The sequence below is a fragment of the Micromys minutus genome (genome assembly GCF_963924665.1).
Source record: "Micromys minutus genome assembly, chromosome: 3".
In the NCBI taxonomy this organism is placed as follows: Eukaryota; Metazoa; Chordata; class Mammalia; order Rodentia; family Muridae; genus Micromys; species Micromys minutus.
Genome location: NC_137972.1, coordinates 54,647,106 through 54,666,589, shown reverse-complemented (window position 1 = coordinate 54,666,589; position 19,484 = coordinate 54,647,106). Strand labels below are relative to the sequence as shown.

The 19,484-nt window shown below is 49.1% G+C and overlaps 1 protein-coding gene across 6 annotated transcripts in view; it reads right to left on the bottom strand.

Annotated features, from left to right (window-relative positions):
- IQSEC1 (IQ motif and Sec7 domain ArfGEF 1) overlaps positions 1 to 19,484 on the bottom strand; it is a 117,125-nt gene that overhangs the window by 62,052 nt on the left and 35,589 nt on the right. The window contains exon 1 of one of the 6 annotated variants that reach the window (XM_080915000.1): positions 11,966 to 12,055. The exons of the other annotated variants lie outside the window; for them this stretch is intronic. The gene's annotated coding sequence lies outside the window, so the exon portion shown is untranslated. Of the gene's footprint in view, positions 1 to 11,965; positions 12,056 to 19,484 lie in introns of those variants that run through there. 6 annotated transcript variants of the gene reach the window in all.

Below are 19,484 nucleotides of genomic sequence, written 5' to 3'. Positions count from 1 at the left end.
TTTTCATAGTCAACTGTAATTTATGTTTAACAGCAAAGACATCAAGGGCTGGACCCCCTGGAGTGCTGGAAAGGCAATGTGTACTCTCCAGTATATAGTGTTTGCTCAAAGTACCAGTCACCAGCTGTGTCACCTCAGAGACTATTTCCCTGGTTACTAGTAATTCACACTGAGTACACCATAGAGTCAGGAGAAGGGCTGGGCTTGCCGAGTTGTCTTTCTATCTTATGAGGACACTGAGAGGAGCCTGAGCCATCTTGGCTAACTAGCCTGCCACCCATACATCCCACAGGCCATGAAAAATGGCTACTTTCTGTTACTTGCATTTTCTCTTTTTGTGCCAGTCAGCTATTTACACTGCTGTTCCCTGGGTGCCCTTGTTGTGTGGCTGACCATCGACCTTCTGCCCACAGGATGAAAAATGAACAAGCAGAGCCAACACTACCATCCCGGACATGCCTTCTAAGGTGAGTACTCCCCCCACGAGACCCAGGGTAACTCCGACTCTCCTACTGCTGAATGGATGGAGGCTCAGACAGGCCAGAACACCTGAAAAAGACCCAAAGTCACACAGTACAAGCAGTACCTAGCAACCTAAGAGCCACAAGTACCTCCTTGGCAGAGCTGGGACTGCTTGGGGCTCATGGCAGCAGACTAACCAATTCATGTCTGAATAAGCAAGAGTGGCCACAGGAGGCACAGAGGATGGGATAGCTCAATGGCAGTGGCATCAGCTTAGGACCCCTTGGAAGGAGCTGTCCTCTTTCTCCAGGGAATATAGTGCCTTCCAACCCTGGGCCAAGTATGTCTCTGCAGTATCTCAACTTATGACTAAAAGAATAATAAATATAAGTTATGGATATTACATATGTATATAAATTGTATAAATATATAATTATAAAATAAATTAATATAATACAATATAAATATGTAAAGATGATACATAAGTATAAACAAAGCCAATAGGAAATTGAGGCTGTGGCTCCAGAGGGCTGTTCTGCAAAAGCAACAACAAACAAACAAAACAACGAAAGCGAAGCTATGGTATCTCAACGCTTACAGTTAATCTTAGCCACATCCCATGCAACAGGCAGTGGAGGAAGAAAGGCTAATTCCTTGCCCAGGGTCACACAGCTGATCTAAGCAGTGCTGCAAAGGGCACACAGGTTCTAGAGGAGCAAGCGGGGCCTGTGTATGTGGGACCCTGGGACCAAGGCTCTGCCTCAGGACAAAGCTCTTTTGGAAAATGGTAGGAAGACAAAGACAGGAGACGAAGGAAGACAAAACAAGCAGTGTCCCCACCTCCAGTCCCTGAGCCTGCCCTTTGTGTGTGCTGGGGCTCAAACCCACTGTTCTTCCTGTTTTGCTGTAAAAGATGTGTTTCAACCATAGAGAAGCAGAGTGGGAGTCAGCACAGTGAGTGGACCAACAGGGCCACACAGCCAGTCCAAGGGTTGCTCTGGGTGAGGCTGTATAGGGTACAGCCAGAAAGAGAGGCATCTGGCACCAGGAAGCGCTGCCTTTGATTCCTGGCTCTACCATTTCCTAGCTGTGCAACTTGGACAAACTAAGTCCTCTCTGAACTTTAAGCCCTTTCCACATAGAAGATAATGATGTGTTCGTCCTAGGGCCAAGTGAGAAACAGCAGGTGTCAGACACTGTCAGAGCTCATCACCACAGTCTGTATTGAAAAATGAGGGTGCTGAGGAACTGGGCTGTGGCTCAGCAGCCAGATACTTGCTTAGCATGGGTAAAGCCTTAGACCCAACTCCAACTCCAAGACAAAATAAAGATGAGGAGAATAATGTTTATATATACTTGCTTATATGAACATGAAAATTGAATAAGACATTAGACGCTGAGCTATGACAAGCAAAGTTTAGAAGAGAGGGCCAGGGAGCTGGAAACTACAAGCTTTGCTATAGTCCCCAACATGGAGTGATAAGGGGAGGGACAGCCCCCAGTGTCCTCTGGTATATTTTGAGTACTTAACCATGTAAATAAACAGTATGAGAGTGAGAAACACAAGGCTTGAATAAAAAGTTCTCATGCAGAGCTGTTCTTTATATTTGCGGGACTACTGAGGTGCTACCTGGAATTCTCCATGTCCTCTTCATGCTCAAGAAGCCAGGCCCAGAAGAACCAGGAGCCAGCTCTGGACAGGACCCTCTGACTTCAGACCTGCTCCCACCCTTCCCTCGAGGCATCTCATCTCAGATGGCCTGCAGAATCTCCTACACACAAGAAAATGCTGAAGTCCAGGCCAGCAGCTGCCACCGGGGGCACGGGTGGCTCTGAGCCAAAATGGCCTGGTGTGGTTGAGCTGCACTTGTGGCTTCATCACAGGCCCTGGATTACTCTGGTTCACTGGAACTTGGTACGGACAGAGTCAAGGCTGGACCCTGTGAATGGCTGAGCACTATCAGTCTGGCTGTTTTGTCCCACCATTCCTGTTGGTCTCACATTTAAACCACTATCAGCTGTCCTTTCCCTATCAAGTTCTCTTAAATCTTTAGTTTCTACAATATAGGGAAATGATACTCAACCTTTTCAGTCTTCAGCTTTTTTATACTAACTTTGCCCAGGCTAGCCTCAGACTCATGACAATCCAGTTGCCTCAACCTCTCAGGTTTATAGGATTATAGGCTTGTACCACCTACCATGCCTATCTTCATTGAAGATCTGCAAGTTGTTCATGAGGGCTATCAATATTTACCATGTCAAAAATTAGGACACATTCTTTTAGCACAAAGACAACAGTGCCATTCCATTAACCAACATGGCACATAACCTCCAGAAAATCCCACCGGGAGAAAGTGAGGTGAAACAGACTGACAGCAGCTGTTACTAAAATGATCTGAACTTACAACTCGTTGGAGCATATCTGAGGGACATGGCTGGCAAGGAATGTCCTTAGCCTCAACAGTGGCCATATGACCTCACCTATGCCTAGCCCCTCTGACGCTCAGGTTCAGCCCTGTCTTGAAAGGGGTGAGTGTATTCTAATTCTAAAGGCAGAATTAGGGGACTGTCCATCCCACCCACAGCACAATCTGAGCCTCTGGCATACACAGTATGAACTCCTGCCAGGTGCCTTAGGAACCTAAGATTTAACCCAAATGTACTCAGCTTGCAAGAGGCAGTACTGGGGTGCTGGACCAGATACCTTAATGCTGCAGCTTACCATGGTCACCAAGTTCCAGCAGGGGTGGCTATCTGTCTGTCCTGTGCACAGATAGAATGTCATGACATCTAGGACTCCCTACCTGACACCTGCTCACTCACTTGTGCTCCCACTCTTGTAACCAGCATTTAATCCTGAAGTCTGTGAAGCTGGGATCTAAGCCCAGGTGCTATGAGTCTAGTTCCTGAGCTCCACTGCCTGCAAGAGGGGTTCCAACAGCTGTCTCCATCTGTCTCTAGGACAGGCCCTGGGGGCAAATTTATTTTGGCTTAAGAAGATAGCCAGAGCAGAGCTGGTGGGACAGTCTTCAGAGGGGATGAAAGATGGGCTGTTGATAACAGCATGTGGGGCCCAGGATGGTGTGTGGGTGAGGGGCAGAGAAGTCTAGCAAGTCAGGAGGGAGCAGTCTCCAACCTCATTTGTCTAGGCCAGCTAGGCCAGACCACCCACCACAGCTGGGGGCTGCTGCCACCTGCCGCCTTTCTGGAGAACTGCATCTGACTAACTCAAGCCCACTTTCAGTGCCTCAACTCCTGGGTGACCTGTGAGAGAACATGGTCCTTTCTCTGGATAAAGACAGGCTGTTTGTGTACCTATCCCTAGGCTCAACATAGATTTAGTGCTGCTGGAACAAGTTTTTGTGGGTGAAGTGAGTTATGCTGGCTCATACGAGTCCCTGTCCACATCCTCACCCTTGGAACATTCGCAGAATCAGGAGCTGGGGGAAGTTAATGCTTAGGCTACACAGACAGAGGGCTGGAGTGGCCAGAGTTGCCCTGACCAGATGCATAGCCAGGAAGGGAAAAAGAGAAAATGCTGCACCATCTTTTTGACCAGAATTCACAAGGCACTTCCCCAGGGTTCTTTTGTGAGAATCCACAGGCCCTCTTCTGGGGGACACAGAGCTCAGGCCTAGGACGGGGCAAGAGTGCAGGCCTCCACTGTGGGTATATAAACTCAACATGTGCAAACAGGAGTTTGAGGCTCTAGTCCCCTGAAATGGCTGTGAGCTCTGGTCCCTGCCACTCCTCCCCAGGTCAGTTGTTTTTCTTGGAGGGAGCAGGGAGTCCAGGTGAGGGCTAATTAATATATATGACCTGTGACCCCATGCAGCTACCTGCTACCTTCCCTTCTTAGACCAGAGGTGAGATAAAGTCCTGCCCCAGCCCTCTGGGAGATATGGAAATGGCCAGAGATAAGAAGCTTGAAGGCCCAAAAAGTTACAAGGCCAGGCTTAGCTCTTTGTCTTCAGCTTCCTTGTCTATAAGGTATTTATAAGTAACTAAATGTTGATTGCAAATAACCCCTACTCCCACATCACACTCCTCAGTCTTGGTGGCTGAGGTGACAATGTACAGTTTGCTTGGTTCCTCTACCAATTACGGCAGCTGCCACAGCCTGGGCACCCCACTGAGTCAGAAGCCTGGGGGACAGTCGCCATAGCTGGCTCAAGGTCACACAGTGGCCAGCTGGCAGTCAGGCTGGGCCCAAGCCAGGTCCCTAGGCCTCAACACCAACCCCCACTCCAAACCCAGAATCATCTGGTGGTGGGGAAGGGGTCTAGTCTCTGCCCTGGGGCCTTACTGGGCACAGAGGAGTCGTTCTTTCTGCTCACAATCCCTGCTGTTTGCCCCGTGCCAGGCTGCAGCCTCCCTCCAGCCCTGCTGACGAGGACAGTCTGGTGCCAGAGTCTGACAATCTGTTTGCCTTCTGGAGGGAGGTGGCCGCTAGGGGCCCAATTCTGAGAGGGTAGACACAAAGTCACAGCAAGCTGCCAGGGGTCCTTTAGAACACACCGTGGTAGTTGATCAATGTATACCTGACACACACCCCAGGGTGCTTTCATACTTGCTCTGTGGAGGGGCGCACACACCCTCCTCTGTACACTGTTCCACAGTGGAATTCTTGACCATAATCTGTACTTCGTAGCAAGCACTGAGTCACAAGACATACATATAACACAGAAGGAAAGAGACGGGAGCTAAGAACTCCAGAAGACTAAGGGACCTCAGTTACTGATCTGTGAAAACAGCCTGAACTAAGTGACTGAGGGGTGTAGAGGGTAGAAATGCTTCATCATAGCATTTCAGAGTCTCTGGAAATCAACAGTAAGGTAGATATACTGTGATATCCACAGTACAATGCCAAGTCAATCCCAGCAGTCCAGGCTAACTGCACACTGTAAGGAGGGTTGTGCATGACTGAATAGGATCCCAGATGCTTTTCCCTAACTTTCTTCCCAAAACCTTGGGCTCTGCACTAGAGGACTAGTATGACTACCTTTTGTCATACAACCCAGGAAACCCACTGAGGACCAGTAGCAGAGCCTGTAACATGCAAGTCCCTGTGGGTGTGCCACTAAAATGTTGGATGATGCTGGATATAGAAAAGTGCGTTGGGACCTCAGTTTGCATATCAGTCACTCTTCCACACTTTGTAAGGTAGGAGAAGAGGTGGTTGTGAGGAGCCTGGTCCTCAGCCCTTCTTCCCCTCTTGTGGAAATAAAATGAAGGCTGTTTGTTGTTGTTTTTTCAGCAGGCTATGTCCTATCTGCTCAGGAACTGACCACTGATCCAAAAGGGGCTCCAGGGCCAGACTCCTTCCCAGTGCAGAACAGACATTTGAAAAGAGGGATTGGTGGGTATAAATCTTGTGCCATGGTCAAGCTTTGGCAGACAGGCAAGCGCTGAAGACTGGAGCCTGGGAGTCACCTCCAGCTTCCTAAACACCTAGAAAAAAGACCCTGGGATGGGATATTCAGTTTCTAGATGCACCCAGAGCTGGGTGGGGCACTACTCTTCCTTACCTGGGTCCAGTGTTAGGTGGGGCCTCTTGCAGAGAGGTAGTTACAGCAGCCTCTGTGTTCCTGCAGCTGAGTTTTTCCAGCCCTCCGCCCAGTCAGAGGCCAGCACAGGTCATAAATCCTGAGCCCCTGCTTAATCCACCAGTGCCAGAGTCAGCGCTGGCTGGACATGTGACCTGAGGCCCCAGGACCTGTTTGGCAGGAGCAGCAGCTGGTGGTGTGTGTGTGTGTGTGTGTGTGTGTGTGTGTGTGTGTGTGTGTGTGTGTGTGGTGTCTGCCCTTTGGTTGCTTCTGGCCATTTTCCCCTGCAGGGCCCTATCACCCAGAGCCTGCTGTTGATTCTGAGACAACAGGGAGGGAAAAGACTGAGTGCAGTTTAAGATCGCCTCATCCAGAGAGGCTGAGCTGCCTAGGAGATAAGCCCCAGGGGGTCTCAGTGCACACAAATCCATTCTGTGTGGGGTTGAGTCCTATTGTGAAAGGTAGATTGTGAGTAGGACTGAATTCCTCAAATGTGTGAGAGTTCATCAAGAAAGATGAGGATGGGGATTGAAAAAGGAGGAACCGAAACCATAAAATCTCTCCCAAGGCCGCATCAGAGGGGATGAAGGGGCTGCTAAGAGGGACCAATGACCTTAGGAAGATGACAGTACACCTCAGGAAGGAACAGAACCTGAATTACCCAAATTCAAACTCAACAAGTCAAGAAGGACATGGACACACTGAGATGGGGTTGACTTTAACCAGTGCTTTGCCGGTGAGAAGAGGTGAACGCGCCTGATGGACAAACCCACGTCCCTTTTACTCATTTTTCTGTGCACGGATGTTGTTTCTGCATGGCAGGAATGGGAAAGGCGTGGCCCCAAGCTAGGACTCAAGGCTACCAGGCAATGGCGGGACTCATTCTACGCCCTCCTTTCAGATACCTCTGTTCATCAGGTCTGACAGCAAAATCCATCACTCTGCAAATGTGGACCTGACATTGCTGTTTGGACTGTGAGGGTCTAGGTGGTTTCTGTCATCCCCCATAAAGGAAGTAACTAGAAACCGTAAGGCAGCGAGCTTGCACAGAATTACCTTCCTCTGTGCCTTTATCTGGTGGTCGGTGTTGGCATCACCCCAATGAGAAAGAAAGCCAGGCATAGGGCTGCAACCTGACATCTCAACCCAGGAAGCTGAAGCGAGAGGGCTACTGAGTCAGGAGGCCAGCCTGGGCTATATATATGTAGTGAGTGCTGGGCAGCCTGAGCCACACAGCAAGACCCAGTCTCAAAAAGTTAAGAACTGAAAAGTAAATAAATAATAAATAATACATAAATGGCAACAGAGACTCTGGAAGGACTAGTGACTTGGGCCAAGTCATGTTCAAAGCTAGGAAACAGAGAGCTGGATCTAAAACTCCACAGGCCTGAGGACATAAACAACTGTCCCTATGTCCTGCCTCTGAAGCCACATGCATCCAAGTGCACCTCTTGTAACTTCCAAACTGTGCTGGCTACTTTTATGTCAACTTGACCCAAGCTAGAATCATCAGAAAGGAGGGAGGCTCAGTTGAGAAAATGCCTCTATAAAATTTGGCTATAGGCAAGCCTGTAGGGCATTTTCTTTCTTTCTTTTTTTTTATGCTTTCCTCTTCTGTTTTTTATTCAATAAATATTTATTGAGTGCGCATTACGTGTCAGACATGCTAGGCTTTTCCAGTAGTCCTCCCTTTTCCAGTACAAGTGATTGAACAGAGTCTTATCACTGCTAGGCCAGCAGTGCACCACTGAGCTGTGTCCTCAGTCTTCTTCTTCCCTTTTATTTAATATTTTGTGTATTTACACTTCAAATGTTATTCTTCTTTCCTCCTCTCTCCCATGCCCCCTCCCCTAACCCTCTGCTTCTATAAAGATTCTCCCACCCACCCACTCCCACCTCAGCACCCTAGCATTCCCATATTCTGGTACATTAAGCCTTCACAGGACCAGGGGCTTTTTTTTTTTTTTTTTTTTGCACCCAGACAAGGGTGGGGCATTTTCTTAATTAGTGACTGTTGTGGGAGGGCCACCCTGGTCTAGTAGTCCTCGGTTCTATAAGAAAGGTCGAGCAACCCATAAGGAGCAAGCCAGTAAGCAGCACTCCTCCATGGCCTCTGCATCAGCTCCTGCCTCCAGGTTCCTGCCCTGTGTGAGTTTCTGCCTTCACTGCTTTTGATGATGAACTGTTTGTTGTACGAAACTGGAAGTGAAATAAACCCTTTCCTCTCCAAGCTGCTTTTGGTCTTACTGTTTAAGCACAGCAATAGTAACCCTAACTAAGACACAAACCTAGCCCTTGCCTACTGTGGGGAAGTCTGGGTGATGATAGGTTAAAATGAGGGATGCTTCAGCTTGGCTCAGAAAAGGACTTGTGCTTAGGAGCAAGAGAGGCAGCTTTAGGATTGTCAGACTCTCCAAGTTCACTGGTAACAAGGGCCACCAGTTGCTGTCCCTGGATGTGCTGTGAGGTACTCACTTTCCTTCTTGGCTTGTTTCAGACCAAATGCCCAGGCTAAGCCCAAAGCCTCCCCAGACAGACCTGGCAGCTGGAAAGCCCTGATCCGTGCCTTGCTACACTGAAACGCCCTCAGGATTCTTGCCATCCCCTCACTGTTCCACTGAGCCCTTGAAGGAATGAAACACAAGGTACAAAACACATCACTGGAGACTTGGAGTTAAATAGCTGCCCCCAGAGGGGAACATCAAAGCTCAGCCTATCTGATATACCACCAGTGAACAGGAACTTAATTACGTTCTCAGTTATGACAAAACTTCTATTAGCCCCAAACATTAGAAACAGGCACTTTCTGTAGAGGAGGAACACATGCAGATAAGACTCCCTTCTACAGAGGCAGCAGGAGCTCAACAGCCTACACATGTCTCCACTGTCACACACAGTGACAGTGGGTCAGAGACCCATGTGGGTCAACATGAACCCTGAGCCTCATATGTATAACCATACGCTACCCCAAGGTAGGGTCCCTGAGGGAGTCCTGGCAGACAGACTGGCAGACAACCAGTGCTCTAGGGTAACCAACACACTTTGAAAAGACCATTGGATTGGAGGTTGGAGGCAGTAGATTCTACATTCTTCCTGCTGGTCTGTAAGAGTAACATCATTGTTTTAAGATGAAGCTTCCAGACCAATGTGTAAACTAATAGACTGGCCTGGGGGGTTTGCAGTTGGGATGGATGCTACCTCTGAGGTCCCTGCGACCTGCCTGTCATGTAGCAGGTGAGTAAGAAATCTTTGCTAGGCTTCAACTGCACAAGACAGGGTGGGAAGTCGTGAAGTTCTTCAGAGTCATTAAGAACTTGCCTGCTCACTGCCTGGCATCCCCAGCTGACTCTTGCTGTGATAGCCTGGAGCTGAGAGACCGAGAGTCAATGAACCACCATCAGCCTAAGGTCACTGCATCCTGCCATAGTAACGATGGTGCCCTGCAAAGGACTCAGCACAAGAGGCAGAAGTGACAAAGAAGAGAACACACATATAACCAGTTTCTAGATGTCAGGTATAGGGAGCTCATTCCTGCAGGAGCGGAACCAGGGCAAGGTGAGTGAGGGGGTCAGAAGAGGACTCAGAAGATACTCTTCCCAAGAGAATGGTGCCACATATAGACTGTGCTGTACTGAGAGGTTACATCAAGAACTGTTCCTGCCTAGGAACAGTTAGAGGCTTAGATATACTACACACTAGCGTCAGAAGGCTGGCATAAAGGTTAGCTGAAGACAAGGGGGATCAACATTCCAGCCAGAGCCTCGTTACTTTTCTCCAGACACTGGAAGTGGCCTGTCATAGGATGGCAGGCCGAGCAGAGCTGGGCAGGGAAGCCATATCAGTGAGTGCTGTGGGCCCTTTAAGCGGCCTTGAGCCTAGTGGCAACTTTAGTCATAAGACCTAAGATTACTTAATGTTTGCAAACTGCAGAGCCACAGCCCCTTACAGAGGGGAGCAACAGTCCCTCCATTGCACAGTTCTCTATGGTGGCCTCCAGTTTCATGGCACCTTTCCCAGGCACCAGCTATCCAAGAATATCTGGGATGCTTGGGAGACAGGAGCAGGCCCCCAAATGCTGAATGTGCTGTGTGACCTTGGACATATCCCCGCCTCTCTCTGTCATCAGACTCTTGGGTACTCTCTCCAGTACAATACTCGGTGGCTGGGCTACGGGCAATGTGACACACTGAACCACCTCATAGCCTGTCTTTTCCAGTACTGGGGATGGCAGGGGTTGCATCTGGTTTTCAAATTCAACTCCTGGGCTTTTACGTGAGTTGAGAGGTCTGGCCACTTTGCCAGTCCATGAGGAACAGAGCACAATACTGGGGGCAGGGAAGGGTGACTAGAAGGCCATGCCGGTACCTCCTCTGGAGTTGGAGAGGGGCTACACTATGGTCAGTATAATACAGTCAGGCAGATGCTGGCCATGAAATGGAACAGTGGCTCAGCAATGTGCATAGCCAGACTCCTGATCTAGCTACCAGGTAGGAACTGAGCATGCTCAGAGCAACAGACAAAACTGGACGGGCAGTGCCCACTGTTGTCCTTGGGAAGCTCATGAAGTGGACAGAGCCAGGGGAGGGGACACCCATTGCCATCTTTCTGCTCAGTTTGCTCCAGTGACAGATCAGCTGTGACAGATTACAGCTTGGCAATTTAGAGTGGGTCCTACCCAGTAGAAACATGAACCGGAGTTTTCCCTGGGACTTCTGGAGGTGCGGGAGGTCCTTGTACACCTCTGCTGACCAAGCTTGCCAAGGCACAGAATAAGGACAGCTGCTGTGGTCAGAGTGGGGGTGAGATTTCTCAAACCAAGCCTCACCCGAAGGTCCCAGGCCCAGGCTGTTAGAGAGGAATGGGGTTTCCTTTAGCAGGCCCCCAAAAATTTTATAATACTATACTACAGCCTGCCTGCATAATACAGAACCAGGTCCAGAGGTTTCACTCTGTCCTGCTCCTAAGCCTTGACCCTTGAACTGATTTAACTAGGAGGAACCTACCAGGAGGACCCCCAGAGACCGAGATCCAGCAGGAGGGGCTGCCCCAGGCCACACAAGCAGGGCCAATTTTGGATCAGGTCCCTCTGGCCCAGGCTGCTCCGCCTGAACTAAGCTTTCACCCACTCCCAGCTCGTCCAGCAGTGTGGAGCAAATTCCTGAGATGCTTCTAACTCCCTCCCGCCAGCAGGCTAGGGAATGGGAAGCGCTGGCGGTGTTTCTCCAGGTGGAGGAGGGGGAAGGAGAAAGGAAGCGAGGGTCATAGAGCGACCCCCGGACTCTTTCCGAGCACAGCGGGAGGCACCGCATTGGCGTGAAAGGCGCCTGCCCCCACCCAGATCGCCAGCACCCCGCTGCGCCGCCCGCAGAGCGCAGAAGCTATTCGGCCGCGTCCTCCGCGCGTCCCAGTCCCAGGGGCCGCCCCGCACCGCCCCGCTTGCAAAGCCAGTGGCTCCGGGTCCCCAGAGTCTGCAAGTCAGCACCGCGCGCGCGCGAAACCACCGCGGCTCCACTAGTCCGCCGGGGTCCGCATAGCCCGGCCGCGCAAGGGGGCTCCGCGCCCGGCCCGCCCGCTCCTACCTCTCGATGCCCGCAGCCGCCGAGCGCGCGCCGACCCGCCGTGAGCGCGGCCCTTACGCGTCGGGCCAGCGGGGCGCGGGGTCCAGGGGTGCACAGAACCGGAGCCTGACCCCGCGCCCCCGCCCGACGTGACCTTGGCGGGGGGTCCTCTCTCTGCCTGGCCTCAGTTTCCCCCTTCCGAAGGTGTATGTGCGCGCGCGTGTGTCGGGGGGCGGGGAGGACGGGTGCCGCCCCAACCAACGACGTCACCCGAGCCCGGGCGACTGGAGGGCGCTGGAGGCCGCGGGGCCGCCGCAGCGGATAGGCCAGGTGGCCAGGCACGCAGAAAACCGGCGCGGAGTCGTCGGCACAGCCGCACCTTTCCCTTCTCCTACGTACCTCAAGATCCCCCAAATCAACACCCAGCCTAAAAACAGCCCTGGCCCACACTTCCCAAGGAGAACCGAATCCCCTCTGGCCGGTGTTCCTTCTCCCACACGGTCCGCAGTTCTCTGAGACTGGCCAGAGAGGGCGAGTCACTCTGTGTCCGGACTGCTGATGTTTATCTGGGCACCACGCCCCTCTGCTTTCCCTTTAGGACCCACACTATTCTGTTGGGCAAAAGGAAGACGAAGGACCCTGGCCTGGAAGCTGCACCCCTTATCCTTCTAAAGCAATGGACTTAGCACCAAATAAATATTGTGACGGGTTTCAGGTAGCCTGGCAACTGTCTTTGAAAATGGGGTAGGGGAGTCTGCACCGGGAACTCTTAAGTTGGGAAAGAAACAGACTGTATTAGGAGAGCTGGGTCTGGAAGGGATAAGAACAGGAAAGGTGCGTGTGCAGGGCTGTGCCTAAAAAAAATACAAGGGTGAGAAAGCGTTGCCGGGTGTGCAGTGGAGATCAGAGGCGTGGGGAGCATACAGCAGCCCACCCGAAAAGGGTGCTGTCCTTCCTAAGCAGTGGCCCCACTCCTCCCACCAGGTGGAGCAAGGGCGCCAGGAGAGGGCACTGCATCTGAGCAGCGCCCCCTTGTGTATAGAAGTGGCGAGGCAAGAGGCTGCAAGGACTGGGCTGCCGCGGTCCAGCCTGGAGGAATCTGGGGGAGTGATGTCATGTGTGAGCAGATGGGGCTGGATAGGGCTGCCATTAGGCTGTGATGACCTTGGACAAGGCACTTCCTCTTTCAGAGCTTCTAGTTTGTTTTATACTCTGCTTTTTAATTTATTGAGACGGAGTCTCATCTAGCCCCAGCTTTCATGGAACTATGTAGCCCAGGCTAGTCTTGAACTTATAATAATCTTGCCTCAACCTTCCCAGTTCTGTGATTACAGGTGTTAGCTACCATGCTAACACCCAACTCTAAGAACTTTCTGAATCTTAAAATATTGGGTATTGATAACAAAGCTAAGGGACAGTCTAGATCCTGGTATGTCTTTCCTGACCCCTGACAATCATAAACCCAGGCCTCATAGCCCACTCCTGCAAACCCAGTACTTGGGAGATTATTTTTGAGACCTCTCCCCACCTGAAAAGTAAACCCATGGCATCTTGCTAGTGCCCATAGTAGAGCAGTAGGATGGGCTCACAGGCCAAGGGGTGAGTCTTACCCTCCCCCAAATCTAGTTATAGCTTTGCACATTGTTAGAGCAATGGTTTGTTTTAGTTTGTTTAAGACAAGGTTCACTATGTAGCCTGTGCTAGCCTGGGACTACATTAGATCAACTTTAAACTCACAGATATTCTCCTGGCCCTGCCTCTTAACTTCCGGAATTAACGCTGTGTACCCCCATGCCCAGCCTACTGTACTAGTTTTAAAACAATTTTAAAAGTAGTCCTTCAAGGAGGAAGATTCTTGTGTAGTTTTTATAACTAATACTGCTGGTGTGGAGATCAGTTACAGGCTGGTAGAAGGCAGGTGATAGACTCAGCCAGGTCCCATCTCCTCTCCAAGCCGGAACCGATAGCATCCACATCCTGCCTCCTTCAAGGCCGCACCGATGTGTGGAAGGTGTGCAGAAGGCACTGTGCAGAGGCTTCATTCCCAGAAGCCAAGAAAGCAGATGTTGATGTACCGAATGAACTATATCAAATTAGACTATATAAATGGAATCAAAATACCACAAACAAGGTAAAGATAAGACAAATGGCACCCTGAAACAATGTCTGCCACGCACAGGACAAGTTAATGAGAAAAATGAGAGGAAAGTTAATTTCCCTAACACAGAACGTGCTCCTTCCAATCGATAGGATGACTAACCCATTAGAAAACAGCCAAGGCTATGCAAGCCGTTCAGGAAAAATATTCACTCCTGCTTGTAATTAAATGCACATTAAAGAAATGTAATCAAAACACAATTCAATTCACTTGCTTTTTAAAAATCTACCTATTTAGGGGATAAAAAAATTGCTCAGTGGTTAAGAACACTTGCTGTTCTTACAGAGGACCAAGTTTGGTTTCCAGCACCCACATTTCTCCTTTGCTTGTCTTGTGTCTCAAAAAGCCAAGTACAGACAGTCCCTAAGCTACGATTTTTCAACGTACGCTTCCCTCATTGTACAATGGTGATGTCATGTCCTCAGGGATACGAAGGTGAACACACGCTAGACTTGAGTTCTGATCTTTCTCTGAGCTAGTAAGATGCAGTCTGACCATCTTCCAAGATGTCGGGATGAGGCAGAGGCAGTAAACAGGTGTCCCACAGGGTTGGGGTGAGGGATGGGACACCAACCTGATCTACATAACGGGTGCTATCCAGCTGGAGAGTCAGTCAGTCCATATATTGAAAGAATTTTCTAACAAACATTTTCAGTTGATGATGGGTTTGTTGGATCTTAAATACCCCTGCACCTCCAAGGTCTGTGTGAAATAGCTTTGGCCTCCAGGGTGGCAGTATTGGGAGGTGGCTGAATCTACTCCTGAATCTTCTTTCTCATGCCTAGGCTAGTGGCTGCTTCTGCCTCCTGATCTTTCCATGAAGGCTGACCTGCATGTGTATGTTAAGTATTTGTACCTTTGGAAGTAAGGGGGCAGGGCACAGATATTCTGTGGTCCCTGCATGTACTATTTCTGACAAGGATGAACCAGGGTCAGGCACAACAACACCTAGGGAAGGGCAAGGAAGAGTTGGGAACAGGAAAGAGGGAGACCGACTTTCCACTGAAACATTCTACTTACACGTGTACACATATTACACACATATAAGTATATATCTTATTATATACATGTGTTACTGTTTTCCCTCCTCTGTGTAGCTCTGGCTGTACTCAAACTCAGAGATCTGCCTGCCTATGCTTCCCAAGTGCTGGGATTAAAGGCGTGCATCAGGACACCTGGCTTGGATGTATTGCTTTTTTTTTTTTTTAAATCTGTTTGCAAATAATAAAATTCTGGGACTAGAAAGACAACTCAGTGGTCAAGAGCACGTGTTGCTTTTGAAGAGGATCTGGGTTCAATTCCCAGCATCTACATAGGGACTCACAACCATCCTAACTCCAGTCCCAGAAGATCCATGAGAGCCAGGCACACACACAGTACACATATATACATGTAGGCAAACACTGATACACATAAAATAAATGTAAACATTTACAAAGAAAATAGCAATTTCTGATCCTAGACAGGATGTTGGGAGGTATGGTGCTTAGGGCCTGCTCTGGCCCAGGCTTGGAATGATTGCCTGTGTGAGCTCAGTATAGAGGGTGTCCCTTCTGAACCCTACAGTTTCCTCTACCAAGTGAGCAAGAAGCATTAGACAAACGCCCACCTCACACTGACAGTCTGGAACCTTCTCAGCAGAAGAGCTAACTGGGTGTTGGAATAGCCCTGGAGGAGATGGGGACAGCAGAGCGAAGGGTCAAGGGACCCAAGTGATTTCTGAGATCACCCTAGTTCCCTCAGGGCCAGTCTGATCTGCTTTTCCCATGTCCATGTCCTGCCTGGAAATACTTAGTTCATGTTTCCTGTCTGGGGTTACCCTGGCAACAGCCCTGTCATCTGTCTGGAGTAGAGGTCAGTCCTGTGGCATGGGACAGATGACCAAACTGCAGATACCATGTGGGTATGAGATGTTTGAGGCAGAGCCTCATGTTGGGCAACCAAACCTACTCACCCAGAGAACAGCCTGGATCCTTCCCTGCCCTGCCCTTCTATGTACAGAGGAAGTCAGGGAACAGAAAAGGGGAAGACCGCAAAACACAAAAGAGTGTGCTCACAACAGTGCAGATGCTAGCAGCACAGGACGTCTGTGTAGCAGAAGCCATCCATCCTCCATCTCCCTCTCCCTCCCTCTCACCTGTCCATCATCAGCAAGCATGTCTGTGCCTTCTTCCTGTAGTTAAAACAAGGGTTAGCACTCTTCAGCCAGACAGTCATGGCCTGTACTTTCCAGCCCCAGCCTACCCTTTGAGCTTCTCCTTTTATCTGGTATTGGACCCGATGAAGAGCAATTGTCAAACTCTGACTCCATCTGACCCCTCTCCTGCTCAGAGCTCCTCTACAGCTTCCTATGCTCTTGGGATAAAAAGGTTCCTCACCCAGTCTCATCTTCAGCACCTTCTAGCAGTCAGACTAAACTTAATGGCCTTGAGCACACACTGCTGTGCCTTGTCACCATGTGTTTGTTGTAGTCTTCTGCTTTATTCCGTATGCAAAGAAGTCTTCAAATCAACAACAGAAACTACAATTCAAAAAAATGTTAAAGTCCAGTTCACTTAAGTAGCTCAGATAACAAAAACACAAATAACGTATAAAGATACAACCATACATACAACTTCACCAATAGAGACAGAGACTGCAAATGGTGAAGTACTGTTAGCTTCCGGCCCATGCACAAAACTTCCTAAATGTTCTTTAGCTGTGTCCAAACCCATTAGATCCAGCTCCAAAGATAACCATCTCCTCTACACATTGTTTTCTGGGCTCCTGCCTTGTCCAGCACTTCTAGGACAAGGATTTGGGCAGGTCTACAGATGGTAGCTATTGATAATAGGAACTAAGCAGCCACACTGAGTAGCTGAGCCCTTCACCCGATGAAGGGCTCTAGGGCTATTCATCCTGCACAAACCCTGCAAAGCTGGCCGTCAGCAGTGAAGCTAGAGCAAGGGTGCAGGGCTGGGAGCTGCAGCAGGAGTCAGGCTCAGGGGCTGCTCAGCTGGGGAGAGGAGACGCTGCTGAGATAGAGGAGAAGAAGCACCTGGAAGGAGGGCAAGGTGGCAGACATGGCCATGTGCCTGCAGCACACAGGACTTTCTGTTACTTGGTACCTGCTGTATGTCAGGCAGGCATTGTACCTACACTCTGTCCTTACAGTGCTCCTAGATGGTGCTCCCACATACAGGTCAGGGGCTTTCCTAACTAGGCTCTTTTTATCATTCTTTGGCATCTGAAAGTTTGGGGCAGAGTGGATACCACAGCATCAGATGCTTCCCTTACCTAGTCTGAACCTCTACCTCCCAGCTAGTTCTCTGCCATGGATTTTCAAATGTAAGAACTCGGTCTGTGAAGCCCCACTTGAATAAACATCACTTCTGGTGTTTAGCCCTGACACACTGGAGGGTCCCATGATAGGCATGTGTTCAGAACAAGTGTAACAAGACTATGGTGGGGATTCTGGGTAGACCCAGGACCTCTTGTATGCTAGGCAAGCATTTTGCCCTGAGATACACCCTCAGCCTTCCAAACTCTTTTTTTTTTCCTTCTGGAGAGTCATCTAGATAACCTTTTTAAATGGGGGGAAGGTTTTAACATCATGAAAATAGCATTTAAAAATGTATGGTCAGGCCAGGAGTGTGGCTCAGTAAGATGTTGCTTGCCCAGCACACAGAGTTTTGTTCCATCCTCAGTTCAAAAAATATATTTATAATAATAATAATAATAAAATTGGTAGTGCAAACCTATAAGCCCAGCCACTCAGCTCAGCAGGCTGGGACAGGAAGGTCTCAAGGTCAAGGGCTGCCTGGGTTACTGGGTAAGTGAGGGTAAGCCTGAGCACTTCAGTGAGTCCCTGCCTCGAAATAAAGAGGTTCAGTGGCATCGTACTTGCCTAGCATCTTCCAAAGTCTGTTCAATTCCTAATACTGTGAGGAGAACAAAACTAAGCTCTGTTAAAGGGAGGTGCTGAGGTAATTCACTGGCCTTTGCTTCTTCCCTGTGACAGCTGGCTGTCTCTAAGCAAAAGGACACTTTGAACAATGACCTCCTACTGCCTGTGTTTGACTCAAAACAATCAAGGATCTGAATGGAAAACAGATAGCTCCAAAGCTCTTAGATAAATCATAGGACTGATTTGAGTCAGGCCATTATTTTTTGCACAGCACTAAAATGCAAAGGATAAAATAAAAATCAATAAATGAGACATTATCACAATGAGAAACTTTTGCATATCAAAAAAGACCATCAAAAAAGTGAGAAGGGCTGGAGAGATGGCTCAGTGGTTAAGAGCACTGGCTGCTCTTCCAGAGGTCCTGAGTTCAAATCCCAGCAACCACGTGGTGGCTCAAAACCATTTATAATAGAATCTGATGTCCTCTTCTGGCATGCAGATATACATGCAGATAGAACGGTGTGTGCATATGCGAGCACACGTGCACACACACACACACACACACACACACACACACACACACTTTTTAAAAAAGAAAGAAAAAAAGTGAGAATAGTGGGGGGGGGGGTAGTGTACACCTTTAATCACATCATTTAAGGCAGAGGCTGGTTTATCTCTGAGAACTCCAGGCCAGCCTGGTCTATATAGTGCATTCCAAGACAGTCAGGGCAATGTAGACAGATCCTGTCTCAAACCACCCCCAAAAAGTGAGAAGATGCCCATTCACAGGAGAGTATACCTGTGAGTCTTGTAACCAATGAAAAGTGCTTATATTTGGAACATAAAGAAAACTAATGACTCAGTGAGATAATTCAATGAAACCAAGTTCAGGGTTGGAGAGATACTTCCCCCATAGGGGAAATATGAGGCCTATGAATGTAGGAGAAGACCCCTAACAGCATTCATCAAAGAGTTCATATAAATCAGTGCCACAGACGGCAGCCCTTCACACCAAAGAAGTTGCTGGAATTGCTGTGGATGACAGCTAATGTTGGATAGGACACAAAGCACACCCTCAGTGGCATAGTGTGGTGGAATGGGAAGGGGCCTCTGCTTTGGAGAACAGCTTGCCCATTTTTCTAATCTAACCCAAGACTACACTCATAGTTTGCTGTTTGAGAAATGGAAACTATGTCCATTCACAAGTGTTGGTAAAAACCCACAGCAGTACCATTTCTAAAGGGCCAAAGTGACAACGACCAGTGTTGACTTCTAGAGACCACACAAACCAGAAATGTACAGTAGGATGTTACTCAGCCACACATGGAAATAAAGTGTAGACATGCTACAGCCCTTGAATCCACAGCAAGACAACAAAAGCCACACACCACAGGTCTCCTTCCAGGACAACTCTGCAGAGACATGACAGCTGATAGGTGCCAAGGATGTGTGGGAGACAAGGGAGTAGAGTGGAATGACTTCAAATAATGCCGTGGTGCTGGTTACCCAACATGGACAAAATGCTGATGCTGTGGAGGTACACAGTCACAGTGTCTGGATTTCATCGCATGCACACTGTCCTTCAGTAAAGACGTTAGAAAGCACACAGAGACTCAAAGCAACACAAGAATTAGATGGAGCCGGGAGTGGTGGCAGCACCTGTGATCCAGCACTTGGAAGGTGGAAGCAAAGTCAAGAGATCAAGGTCATCCTCAGCTATAGAGTTCAAGGCAAGCCTGGGCCACATAAGACCCTGTCTCAGAAATTAAAAGGAAGAAAAGATGGGAGGGAGGAAGGGGAAAGAAAAGGGAGGAAAAGTTTGTTGTAAAGAATCTGATTGGAGCAAATGCCAAAATAAAAATGTGGCTTGTATA